Source organism: Peromyscus maniculatus, chromosome 10 (assembly GCF_049852395.1).
Source record: "Peromyscus maniculatus bairdii isolate BWxNUB_F1_BW_parent chromosome 10, HU_Pman_BW_mat_3.1, whole genome shotgun sequence".
Classification (NCBI taxonomy): domain Eukaryota; kingdom Metazoa; phylum Chordata; class Mammalia; order Rodentia; family Cricetidae; genus Peromyscus; species Peromyscus maniculatus.
This window is the reverse complement of record NC_134861.1, coordinates 98,164,362-98,177,063: the sequence shown is the minus strand read 5'-3', so window position 1 is coordinate 98,177,063 and position 12,702 is coordinate 98,164,362. Positions and strand designations below refer to the sequence as shown.

Below are 12,702 nucleotides of genomic sequence, written 5' to 3'. Positions count from 1 at the left end.
GTTTGTAGCCTGCATTGGGGAGGATGAGGAAGGAAGGAAGATCCACCAGGAGAAGGCCACAGAAGTTTATCTAAGCCCTTCACTTTAGCAAATCATTTTCAGAGTCACAGCACTACCCATCAAACAACAAAACTCATCAAATACAACCCTTACTCACAAAACTGTTGCCTTTGTCTTCAAGAAAACAGGAACAGTCAGAGCTGATGCCGGAGAGAAGGGAGCAGAGGAAGGCAGCTTGGTTTTTGACTCCTTTATCGCACAGCTGTTCCTGCCTGCTGAGAGTTATTTAAAGTGCTACACATGTAAAGATCAAGGAAAGTTATGGTACTGGACATAACGATATAAAAAGCAAGCTATGTGTGGTGAATCCCAGCACTCGGGAGGCAAAGGCAGGTGGATCTCTGTGAGTCTGAGGCCAGCCTGGTCTACAGAGTGAGTTCAAAGCCAGCCAGGGCTACATAGGGAGGCCTTGTCTCAAAAAATTATATTATTACAGATAGAAAATGGGTACTCTTGACTAATGGCATAGAGAAGACCGCATACTTATATTAGTTTGGAGGACCTTTTGGAACTCCAGTGGCAGAGGCTGTGAAGGCTGGAGATGAGTTACTTAGTAGAGACTATCACAGTGTTACAGAGCTGCCCAGGCCCTGGCTCACACAGAGACCTAGTGAAGTTTACTAAATTATCACAGTGGTACAGGGCTGCCCAGGCCCTGGCTCACACACAGACCTAGTGAAGCTTACTAAACTGTTACAGTGGTACAGAGCTGCCCAGGCCCTGGCTCACACAGAGACCTGGTGAAGTTTACCTAAACTGTTACAGTGGTACAGGGCTGCCCAGGCCCTGGCTCACACACAGACCTGGTGAAGCTTACTAAACTGGTACAGTGGTACAGAGCTGCCCAGGCCCTGGCTCACACACAGACCTGGTGAAGTTTACTAAACTGGTTCAGTGGTACAGGGCTGCCCAGGCCCTGGCTCACACAGACCTGGTGAAGTTTACTAAACTGGTTCAGTGGTACAGGGCTGCCCAGGCCCTGGCTCACACAGACCTGGCGAGCTTTCCTTACTTTCTTGTATTGATAGTCTTTATATTCTCAGTAGCTACATGAGCAATGTAACATGACTGGAACAGAGTGACATTATGTGTGTTTCTAAGGTCCTGAGGATTTAAGTAGTTGGTTTAGGTAAGGGACAGTTTCCAGCAGCTCTGCCCGAGAGAACTGTAACGGGAGCCGGGTTGACTCCAAGTTTTCTAGTGTCTGCATTCTAATGGGTAAAAATAAATGAATGAAATTAATTTTACCAATAGATGATGTAGCCCAATGAAGTAAAAGTGTAGAGATTGAGGAGGAGTGGATTCGGGGGACAGAGGGGAGGTGGTGGGGAAGGACTTGGCAAGAGAGGAGGGAGAGGAAACTGGTCAGATGTGAAATAAATAAATAAAATATCCAGGGTTGCCTCATCAATTAAGTCACGGCTGAGTGGATTGGTAAAAGGTGAGGTCTAACCAGAGGAAGTGGGCCACTGGACGGTGCTTTGAGGGGTGCATTTGTCCCTGGACCTTCCTCCTTCTGATTCTCTGTGTGTAGAATGTCAAGGAAAGTGAAGCTGGTAAGAACATGGGGTCCCAGGTGTGAGGAAGAATTTTAAGTATGCTCTCTTAATTCCTGGGCTGCCTAGGAAGGTAGTTCTCCTTCTCGCCCATTTGGAAAACTTTATCTTCTGAAGTTTGCACTTCTTCCATGTGCCTGTCTCTTGTTCTCTCTCATACTCGTGGTGGGGTTTTAACTGTTGCAGTGTATGTGTGTGTGTGTGTGTGTGTGTGTGTGTGTGTGTGTGTGTGTGTGTATGTGCAACCTGCTCAGTCTTTATGTTACTTGTGTGCATGTGTTTTCAAGGCTGACCCCTTGGTGTTGGGTAACGGATTGGGGGCTCTTCCATGGTCTTCCTCTGAGAAAGCTGACCTGCCACATGCTTCTGTGGCTTGCTCAGGGTGACCTAGCCGGACAACGGAGGAGGGAGGATTGGACTTTAAGCCTGGCTGGTGACAAGATCTCAAGATAGTGACTCCCACTGTAAGGAAAGGGAGAAGTGACCACACAGGCAGAGGGACTGGAGTCCTGGCTGAACGCTTTTGGAAGGGAGATGAATGAGGAAAACCAGAATTTGCAGACTCAAGTCCACTCTAGGAACCCCACACTCTGCAGACACACTGCATTTTGACTAGCATGCATTTTAGATGTCCACAGAAGCTGCATGGGAGATGAGCACACAGTGATGACAGAGTTCTTCTGGGAAGGGGGGCTCAGCAGGTCCTCAGTCCATTGGTGTGCTGTCTTCTCTGACTGGGTGAAAATCAGTCAGAATCAGTTAAGCTCAACACAGCAATTACTGTAAATGAAAATTCTGGAATAGAAAAAAAAGATGTGTTTTTCAGTGACAGTTGTGACTCCATACTCTGTTATTGTTTCATAACAAGAGCTGTGACCAGGTGGCTTAAAGAACAGACATTTGCTTCTGACCACTCCAGAGGCTGGGAAGTGCAAGCTTGAGGTGCCAGAAGACTCAGTTCCTCCCGTCTGGTGGACAGCTGGCTCCTCTTGGTCTCTTCACTGGACAGAAAGAGAGGGCTGCTAGTCATTGTTTATCAGGGTACTGATGTCCAGCCATGGACTTCTCTTTATGACTCCTCCAAGCTTAACTAATCCCCCTCCAAAGCCCTGCCTTCTAGTACCTTCACATGTGAGTTAGAATTTCAACATTGGAATTTCCAGGGACACAAACACCTGGTTCATAACACAGAGGGTAGCTGATAATAATACTCCGTAGAATTTAGCATTGGCCAAGGCAATTCCCAGGAACCATCATCCCTGAGCCTCATGATGTTACAGGAGAGATACTTATTTCCTTGTTTTCCAGCTGAATTGAGAGGCATGTGACTCTCCCAGCATCCTCCACTAAGCGGCAGCAGGTGGATGCACACTCCAGGCTTCTGATCACCAACCTTGTGTTCTTATACCTATACCAGGGACCCGGCCTTCTGCCTCTCATATTAACGGCAGAAACATCAAAAGAGGAACAGTGAGAACTCAGTGTTAGTCTTCTAGAGAATACTCTCTTAGGGAAGATACCAGTATTTTCTCTGTTTTACAAATCCAGGAATTATCAGGGTTAAATAACTATATGATTGCCCAGATGGTACATGATATACTAAACGTTTGACTAGTGTTTGGCTATGGAGCTTATGTTCTCATTAAACCATTCAGCTAAAGTGGCCTTTGGGGATGCTCTCTGGAAAATGATATGCAAGATGAAAAGATCCTGTTTGACATTTATCAGGATTTTAGTTTAAAAAAAAAAAAAAAAAAAGGTTTCTTGCTCTTTGCAAGCCTTAGTGTCCTACACAATACTGGACTGAAAGTCCTATTTTTCAGGCCCTGCAGATGGAGGACAGATGTTTCTTTATGCTTGGAAAGGTCCACTCTATGTAGATGACTCAGAAGAGATCATATCTTGTTCTGAATGTTGCAGAGAAATGGTATCAGGCAGATCATTCCAAACACAAGCCAAATCAAAGGAGTTACCATGCAGATTGAATTTTTTAAAAACCCAGGACTATAGGATGTTAATCAGTGGAATGGCTGGGGAACTCTGCATTTCAGAGTTCATCCTCGACCTAGACATTTTCAGGTGTTTTCTATCCTGAGTTTTAACTTGAAATTAGAGCATCACACATGCGTCTGATTCACAGCTGTGTAGGTGAGGCAGGGGCGGGAAGCGATGTTGCAGGCTTGTCGTGCAAGGCTGGTATTTGGTGACATTCAGAACTGCATGGATCATGGGGAGCAAGTGGGAACATGGCCGCCACTCAAGCAGACTATTCAGATGAATAGAAGCTCACAGTGAGCTCAGAAGGCTTACACTGGACTGTGTGGGCATATGGAAAACACTCGCTGGGAAGAACAATCAGGCCTGTAAGACCATCTCAAAGCTTTTGGAGGCAGGATGGCAACCAATGAAAAGGTTCTTCAGGGAAAATGCACAAATTCATTGTTACGTGTGTGCGTTCCCGTGTGTTATACGATCTGCATGTGTGAGCATGCTTGCCACAGCTTGCAAGTGGGGTTGATTCTCTCCTTCCACCTTTACACGGGTTTCAGGGATCAAACTTATCAGGCTTGCAATCCTCAGGGGGCCAGTGCCTTGTCCTCTGAACCATCTCCTCAGTTCAGCCGATTCCCATGTCAGGAAATCCATTTGTATGCTACAGATGATCACAGCATTGCAGGGGCCACACACAGACTCAGGGCTATGTTATGTGGTTCAAACTGCCTCATTTCACAGAAGTGGAAACTGAGGCCCAGGGAGGGTTGGTGGCTTGCTGTAGTCAAACTTCCCACAGATGGATGAACACGTCCTGAATATGTAAAGGACCTTGTTTGAAGCCGTGCTTGTAGATTCTGTTGGGGTTTTTGTACAGGATTTATGGACTTAAATCGGGGCCCTATCTGTGTTTTACACCAGATTCTTGTACTTATGTGCCACATTTCCTCAGAGCTGTGCTGTGCAGTTCCATGAGGACAGGGTCTAGTGTCCTCATCATCCCTGGCTGTACACTCACTACCTAAAGCAGCTCTGGGACTCAATCTTTGTGGAAGGAGCGTTTACATCTCCAAAAGAGGAACCGAGGTGGAGATACAAAGTAACAAGAATAATTGGTAGGAACAGTTCTCTAACTTAGCCGGGAGACAGGTGTCCTCCAGGCTGCCTGAGTTTCTGTCCAGGTCGCCCTGATAGAGTTGCCCTGGCAGAAGCAACTCAAGGACCCAGGGGCTTGTCTTGGCTCACAGTGTGAGGTGCTATCCATCATGGCAACAGACGCTTGAAGCAGCTGGTCCACAATCATGAAGAAGAAAGCAATGGACACTTGTGTTCAGCACATTTTCTCTTTATATACAGCCAAGGATCTCAGCCCACAGAGTAGTGTCACCCACAGTGGGTGCCCCTTCCCACACCTATTAAACTAATGAAGAGTATTCCCCATGGGAATGCCCAGAGGCCCATCTCCCTGGAGGTTCTAGAGCTCATTAAGCTGACAATGATTTTAACCATCGCTGGACCACAGGACAGCCCAGCCCTACTGAAGACGGAGGTCTTAGCTTTCTCTAGGTGCAGTGAGGTTTAGGCCTAGGACTCAAGCGGTCCTGGCACGGGCACCAGAGCACAGAGGACATGCACAGTGCCTACCACAGGAAGCCCGCTGCATAGCAGAAAGCCTGGTGGTGCCAGCTTTCCCTAGCAGCCAGTCAGGGGAGGGTGTGCACACCACCCAGGCAGAAGCCGATCCTTCGCGGTGCTCCCAGCTCACAGTCGCTTTGCCACACCACCAACTTGATACTTATGCCCAGAGAGCTTTAGAACAAAACCCCAAGAACTACAAGCTGCCGGGATCTGCTTCTGGGAGGACTCTGGGATGGATGTCAGGCATTTTCCACCTTCCATGTTAAAGCCAGCGGAGGCAAAGCAACTCTAAGGTCTCCTGCGCCTGCACAAGCTCAGGGCTTCCTGAGAACGGACACTTGAGTATCATGGCGGCTGGCCCTGCTCCTATCCATTTTAAATAGCTTCTCTTTACCGTGTGCCCAGCTCTCTGATGGGGCTACCTTTTAAGATGATTCTACACTCCCTCACTTGTGACGCTTTGGGTTCTTCAGTGAAAAGTTTTGTTCGTGTGTCATGAAAGTGAATCATTTTACAGGCCGAAAAAAGAAACGAGTGACATGCAAGTTCTTAAGAAAATTACTCATAAGGGGAACACTCCTCCACTGCTGGTGGGAGTGCAAACTTGTACAGCTACTCTGCAGATCAGTGTGGTGGTTTATCAGGAAATCGGGAATCAACCTACCTCAAGACCCAGCAATACCACTATTGGGCATATACCAAAAGATGTTCAATCATAACCACAAGAACACTTGCTCAACATAGCAGCATTATTTGTAAAAGCCAGAACCTGGAAACAACCTAGATGCCCCTCAACTGAAGAATGGATAAAGAAAATGTGGTACGTTTACATAATGGAGTATTACTCAGCGGTAAAAAAAACAATGGCATCATGAAATTCTAGGCAAATGGATGGAAGTAGAAAGAATCATCCTGAGTGAGGTAACACAGTATGTACTCACTCCTAAGTAAAGGCTACAATCCACAACCCCAGAGAAACTAGGTAAAAAGGAGGACCCTAAGAGGGACACGCATGGAGGGCCCCAGGAAGGCAAAATAGTTAAGATCTCCTGGGTAAACTGGGGAGCAGGGGAGAAGAAAAGAGATAGGGATTGGGAACAAGAGGGACTGAGATGGCTGAGTGGAGGGAGGGACTGAGTGGGAGAGCAATGAAAGAGATATCTTGGTAGAGGGAACCATTGGGGGTTAGGGAGAAACCTGGTGCCAGGGAAATCCCCAGGAATCCACAAGGATGACACCAAATAAGACTCTGAGCAATAATGGAGAGGGTGCCTGAACTTACCTTCCCCTATAATCAGGTTAGTGGCTACCCTGTCATCACAGAACCTACATCCAGCAACTGATGGAACCAGATGCAGTGATCCACAATGAAGCACTGGGCTGAGCTCCTAGACTTCAGTGGAAGAGAGGGAGGAGGGATCACAGGAGCAAGTGAGGTCAAGGTCACGATGGGGAAAACCACAGAGACAGCTGACCCAAGCTGCTGGGAGCTCATGAACTCTGGCCTGTCAGCTGGGGAACATGTATGGGACCAAACTAGGCCCTGTGAATGTGGGTGACAATTATGTGGCTTGAGCTGTTTGGGGAGCCCCTGGCAGTGGACCAGGACTTATTCCAGGTTCATGAAATGGCTTTTTGGAACATATTCCCCAGGGTGGGACACCTTGCTCAGTCTTGACACAGAGAGGAAGGGCTTGGTCCTGCCTCAACTTAGTGTGCCAGCCTTTGTTGACTCCCCAAGGGAGACCTTACCCTCTCTGAGGAGTGGATGGGGGGTGGGTGGGATGGGGAGAAGTGGGAGGGGGTAGGAGGAAGGGAGGGAGGAGGAACCGGGATTGGTACGTAAAATGAAAAAAACTTTAAAAATAAATTAAAAAAAAAGAAAAAAAAGAAAAACAATTACTCAGTTCTATCCCTCATCAACACGTCCCCACTCATTTCGTGACCATCAAAAGATGAGTCAGCAGACACCTTAAGCGACAGTGGTCCCATCTGCTTCCCAGGTCACAGAGGTCAGGCAGAACCCTGGGCATGCTTACAGGGACACGCCACCCTGGAAACGATGAGATCATGAGTGCTGATGCCCAGAACATGCAGCCACCACCTTATCTTCCTCCACCGTCCTCAGCACGGTCAGATTCCCCCCGTCAGGGCTCCCTCCAAGAAGAATGCTGCTGTCCTCCAGGCCCGTCTGGTCGCTGGCTCACCGGAGCTAACCTGCGCACCTGACACCAATACCCAAGCAGCCGTTCAACTCATTGCCAGCTTTGCAAAAAGCCTAAACTCCTCTCAGACACCGTCTGTCACCAAAGAGGGAACAAAAAGAAAGGGCTGGTTTCTTTATCTCTTGGAGGAAGACAGCTCGTAGGATTGAGCCACAGAGACAAGAAGCCATCTTTTCATGAGTAGATCTTAGTGCAGGGGGCTCAGGGCCCAAGAACTGCAGTCCATCCCTGTGAGCGAGCCTGGGAGGCAGCTGAGCTGCTTGATTTGTGGAGGTTCCCCGTGCCTCGTGTCTCAGAGGGCGAGCAATTTGAAGAACACGAGGAGAATCAAGAGAGCCAGGCATGCAAAGCGGTGGGTGGGAAAGCTTGGGCCCTGCCTTTCTCTGTGCTCAGCAGTGCAGTCAGGACCAGGGGCAGAGCTGGGGTCACAGCAGCAGCTCCGCTGGAGACACAGCTTCTTATCTGGAACAAGGAATGAATTCAATAAGGAGGTTGCAGCTCGTCCCTCCTCCTCATGCTCCAAGGAGCTAAGTCCACAGCGGAGGGGAAGTGTAGCAGAACTGTGTGAGGAATTCACTTTGCAAGTCTGAGATGCCTGCCAGCATTTTCCTATAATAAATCAGAGCTTGCAGGGACTAAATCTGCAACTTTGTCTCCAATAAAACCCAAACTAGGAGCTCCCTCAGCAACTGGAAGCAAGATCACAGCGGTAACTGTTCAATAGACAGGGGCCCTAGGCTACATTGCCCAGTGGGGCTCACTGTCCCTCTAACGAGAGTGGGTATGTACAAAGCGTTGGGTTAAACCACTGAAATAAAAGCTATGCATGCTTAAATATATGCAATTTAAAAATAGTCACTTGGATGACATATTTATACTAAAACGTGTTTAAAACCGTGTGTTTAAACTGGCATACACTTGCATACCATGTCCCAGAATATTCACTGAGAGCTCTCATATTAGAAAGGACATATTAGTACTCAAAACCCCAATACTCCTTAGACACGCGACCTTGGCAGTGTTAGTGTAACAGGCAGAGATCTGGTGCAAGTTTTGGTCTCTAGTTCAAAACCCAGCTGTGTTATCGACTTTCGGTATAATCTTGCAATCCAGTATGGCAGTCAAGTTGCCCGAACCTATTTTTGACCCATAAAATGGAGTTCCTGCCTACTCATGCTTTAAGCATCAATGACATTTATGAAGCCCACAGGACGCACTCTGGACATTTTCAGTCATGGTTCCCATCAGAGGTATCTTTGATAGCCGAGTTGCTTGTGTGAGATGGGAACAAGAACCTACAGTCAGCAATGCCCTGTGCACAGGAAGAGGTTCTCATCAAGGTGGGTTCCCAATGGGAAAGCTGCAGCTTGTTAGGGAATATGCTGGACCGGCTAGGCAGCAAACGTGGCTGCTAATGTGGGCTCTTCCAAACAGGAGGCTCTGGGCTTCCCAGAGCCAGTGGAGCAGAGCAGGAAGCTATCAGCAGAGGGGGAGGCGTGACATGCCTCCCTCCATCAGCAGGAGCGCTGTGATCTCCATCCAGGGCTGTGACCTTTTCTCAGGAATCTCTCCATGGTGCTTTCTCACCGGCAAGTTCTATCTGCAGGGCTAGATGAGAGGATAAGGAAGGAGGGCATGAAATGGAAGAGACCTCTGAGCTTTTCCTTCGCACGGAGCAGCTGCCCGGGAAAGGTTGTGAACAGGCTAGCTTGATTGCCTCATAAAATTGATGGGCAACTGCTGTCTTTCAAAGGGTCTGAGCACTCGGGGGCGTGAAGCCAACTCATTTTTGGGGGGTGGGGGGGGGAAAGGTGAGTAAGAACCCCTTTCATACAGGCGGTGCTTGATGCCCCCTAGTGGTGCAACTGAGTAACTGGAGCAGGAAAGCCTTTCTTCTTTACTCCTTAACACCCGCGAGGCATTTCAAGAGCAAAATCGCCTTTTAATTTGTTGCTTGCTAATTCCTGTTGAGAAGGAAGTAGCTGTGGCCAGGAACCAGGTACTGTGTGCCAGGCCAAGCTGAAATAGACATTGGTGCATTTGGACAGGCGCCTAGGGTTGCTAATCGGCAAGAGGGCTAAATGTCATTTGAATAATTGGGAATGTGGGGCCAGTTAACTCCATCTTTTGCCTGATTGGAAAAAAAAAATGGAAAAAATGTCTCTGATCCCATTCAACATACTGAGTAAATCCTATTCCCCCAGTTTTGCAAATATGGCAAGAAACTACCTTCTAGGGAGAGAGAATGTTGAAAATATTAATTTTGCTGAGCATAAACCAAAGTGTCCTCTTGGGAGCAATATCTACTTAATATTCTTGGCGATAAGATTCAGTGATGGGTAAGGACATGTAAGCTTGGAGCATGGGCAGGATGAGGCTGACCAGCGACGGGTGGTGAGGGGGAGGGGAGAGGTGTTACTGGAGGGAATGTGGTCTGGGAAGGGACATGAGTGGGTGAAGAAGGTGAAGCACTTGGAGGAAAGGCCTCACCACTGGCAGCCTACCCACGAGGCCTGGGAGACGTTGACTCGATGACAGGTTTCTTTCTCCTTAGACCTCCAAATCCCTACCAGTCTTTTGGTTTCTCTTGCAGAATCATATTTGAAAGGACAGTTGACATCAAAGCCCGTGATTTATGAACAGAAAGCCCGTTTCTCCATCTTTACCAAATCTATGTTTGTTGGCTAGTCAAACCGTGTTTGTCTTTTTTTTTTTTTAATTGGACATCAAGTTCTTAATGACCGCAGGGGTCACACCTAGTGTGGTCCCGGTGCCTGGAGGCACTGTAAGGAGCCTTCTTGGTGCATTTCACTTGAGATGGAGTCACTGAGTGAGGCCAAGGCAAGGGGAGAAACTAAGTGTGAGCCAGAAACTGGTTAAAAGACCACACCAGGAAAGAAATTAGATTCTAAAACAGCTGCTTTCTAGCTTGGGCTGCTTTATAACCGTATAGGTGTTTTACTCATGTGGCGTGGAGGCCCTCACCCCAAGGGTGAGGAGACTGGCTAAAATAACTGTGCAGACTGAAAAATCACAGGAAGGCTTAGAGAGGCTAAGTCTGAGATGCCACTTTAGTTGGCAACTTCTAGAAGAGAAATTACCAGGAGGGTTTAGAACATGGGACAAGCTGGACAGAAGAGGGTTTTGAAAAGTTAGTGAGGAACTGGGGCTGTCTCGGGAGGTTTGGGGTTCACAGAAAGCACGGAGTCTCTTTTCTCTTAGTTAAGGACAGCATGAATAACGCATTCCCCCAATAAAGAACCTGGAGCCACCTGGACTATGGAGAGCCTCTGGGTTACAATCCTCTCAGCAGCAGGGGGAGGTAGAGAGTAAAAAATGCATGCGTAATTTGAGCATTTACCTAGGTATTTACCTAGAAAATTTCAGTGTAGGCTTTACAGAATTTGTGCCAAGATACAGAGAAGCTTATGTATCAAGTGTCAAGGAGGAGGCAACACACAGGGGATGGGACTGGACTTTTAAAGACTACACATCAAAATGGCTGTTCTTTTGACCGCCCCCCCCCTTTTTTTTGCTTGTGGCTATTTGTAGGAGCAGGGGCCATCGAGTGAGAATAGAGTGCAGGGAAGGAAGCAAAACCTGAACAGAGACCATAGCTCCAGAGATGCAAATCCAGCCCCAGAGTAGCCCACACAGCCTCCCTTCCCCAGTCAAGCCCCTCACCATGTTCTTGAGGCGCCATCTTGACATGAAGCAGCCCCAGGGACTGCCAGGCTCCTTGAGCTGTGGTCCCCGATTCACTGAAGCACTTCCCGGAAGGCTGGGGAAGCCTGTGGCAACCGTGGCTGCAGCTGTAAAATGTGTTTCTCATTCTTACACACTCAGGGCAGACCACGGCCAGAGGCAGCATGCAACCCAGCTCCTTTCCTTCCTGGTTCAGGATTCACGTATTACCTCAGAGGTGAGTTCCACTGTCAGCTTCCTGTGTCAGTGCCCTCAGGGAACGGAGTAGGAGAAGGTTTCGTGTGTGTGTGTGTGTGTGTGTGTGTGTGTGTGTGTGCACTCACACGACAGCTTGAGTGTGAAGGTCAGAGGACCTCAGGTATCAGTGTCCCCTGGGCTTCCGGGCATTCTCCTGCCGCCGCCTCCCATTAGCTGTAAGAGCACAGGATTACAGATGCGGCTCTACTTGGATGCCGGAACCGACACTCAGGTCCTTGCGCTTGGATGGCAAGTGTTTACCTGCTCAGCTTTCCCCAGCCCCATTGAGAAAAGTATTTGCTTCCAAACATCAAATTATCACTTGTGCATTTCGTCTAGTGACTCAGTGCTCGCTCCCTTCACCAAGCCTGCCGAGAGGAGTTCTGCAGTTACTTAGATTTCATTTATCTGGCACACTGTCCGGCGCTGGGGTTAACAGCACAGGAAGGAACCAGTGCCACCAAGAAGGGCCGGGGGCAGGGCTGGGTTTTGAGCATCTAAACCTGAAACTTTCTTAGGAAAAGTGGGGAGCAGCATGGTTTGAATAGTCGTCCTAAATGGGCACAGACCTGTCCGACTCCCATCTCCTGCATATGCCAGTGCGAATCCACGCCTCACTCCGGGGCTGGCTATCTGCGGCCATTGCTGCACACGGGAAAACCCAAAGACTGAGATTCACCTGTCAGTGTGAAAATCCATCATGTTATTAAATAGCATGAGAAGTGTGAGAGATGACAGCTGCTGCCGGACACTGAGCACCAACAGAAAGAACGAGGCAAGAAACCAAACACAACAAGACCGGCTAGTTTCCACTGATCCATCTTATCCATCATTTATTATAAAAATCTAATCTTTTTACACAAAAGATACTTTAAAAACAGCAAATTTTACCCAAAATCTACAGAATGTAGGGATTTAAATCCAGGGGCCAAAAACATTGAACACAATTTTACATTTGCTAGTAATTCATTCCAGAAGCAAAACCCAGATACACATTTCCAAAATATGGTATTTTAAGATAAAGTAACAAATGCTAGCCTTCATTGGGAGCCAACAGAAGAGAGTGTCTCCACTCAAGAGTGGCCCATTATGTTACTTAGAATGAAACTTAGAATTTTGTCTTACTGTACAATGTTGATCTAAAGGCTGACACACAGCAGATATGAGCATAGACACATCCATTCTAATGCTATATATACCCTTTTGTATTTTTAAAGTTGCACCATGTCTGTTAGAAATAATGAACATGCAGAAGGCATTCATAATTGTTTTTTTTTCAGCTATGGTGT

At 47.7% G+C, this 12,702-nt stretch overlaps 1 protein-coding gene across 3 annotated transcripts in view; it reads right to left on the bottom strand.

Annotated features, from left to right (window-relative positions):
- The window catches only part of Lrrc8b (leucine rich repeat containing 8 VRAC subunit B), an 87,613-nt gene that overhangs the window by 4,823 nt on the left and 70,088 nt on the right, over positions 1–12,702 (bottom strand). For 2 of the 3 annotated variants that reach the window (XR_013043075.1, XR_013043077.1), the window contains one exon: positions 158–2,411. The gene's annotated coding sequence lies outside the window, so the exon portion shown is untranslated. The remainder of the gene's footprint in view (positions 1–157; positions 2,412–12,702) is intronic. The other variant, XR_013043076.1, reaches the window with a different exon arrangement.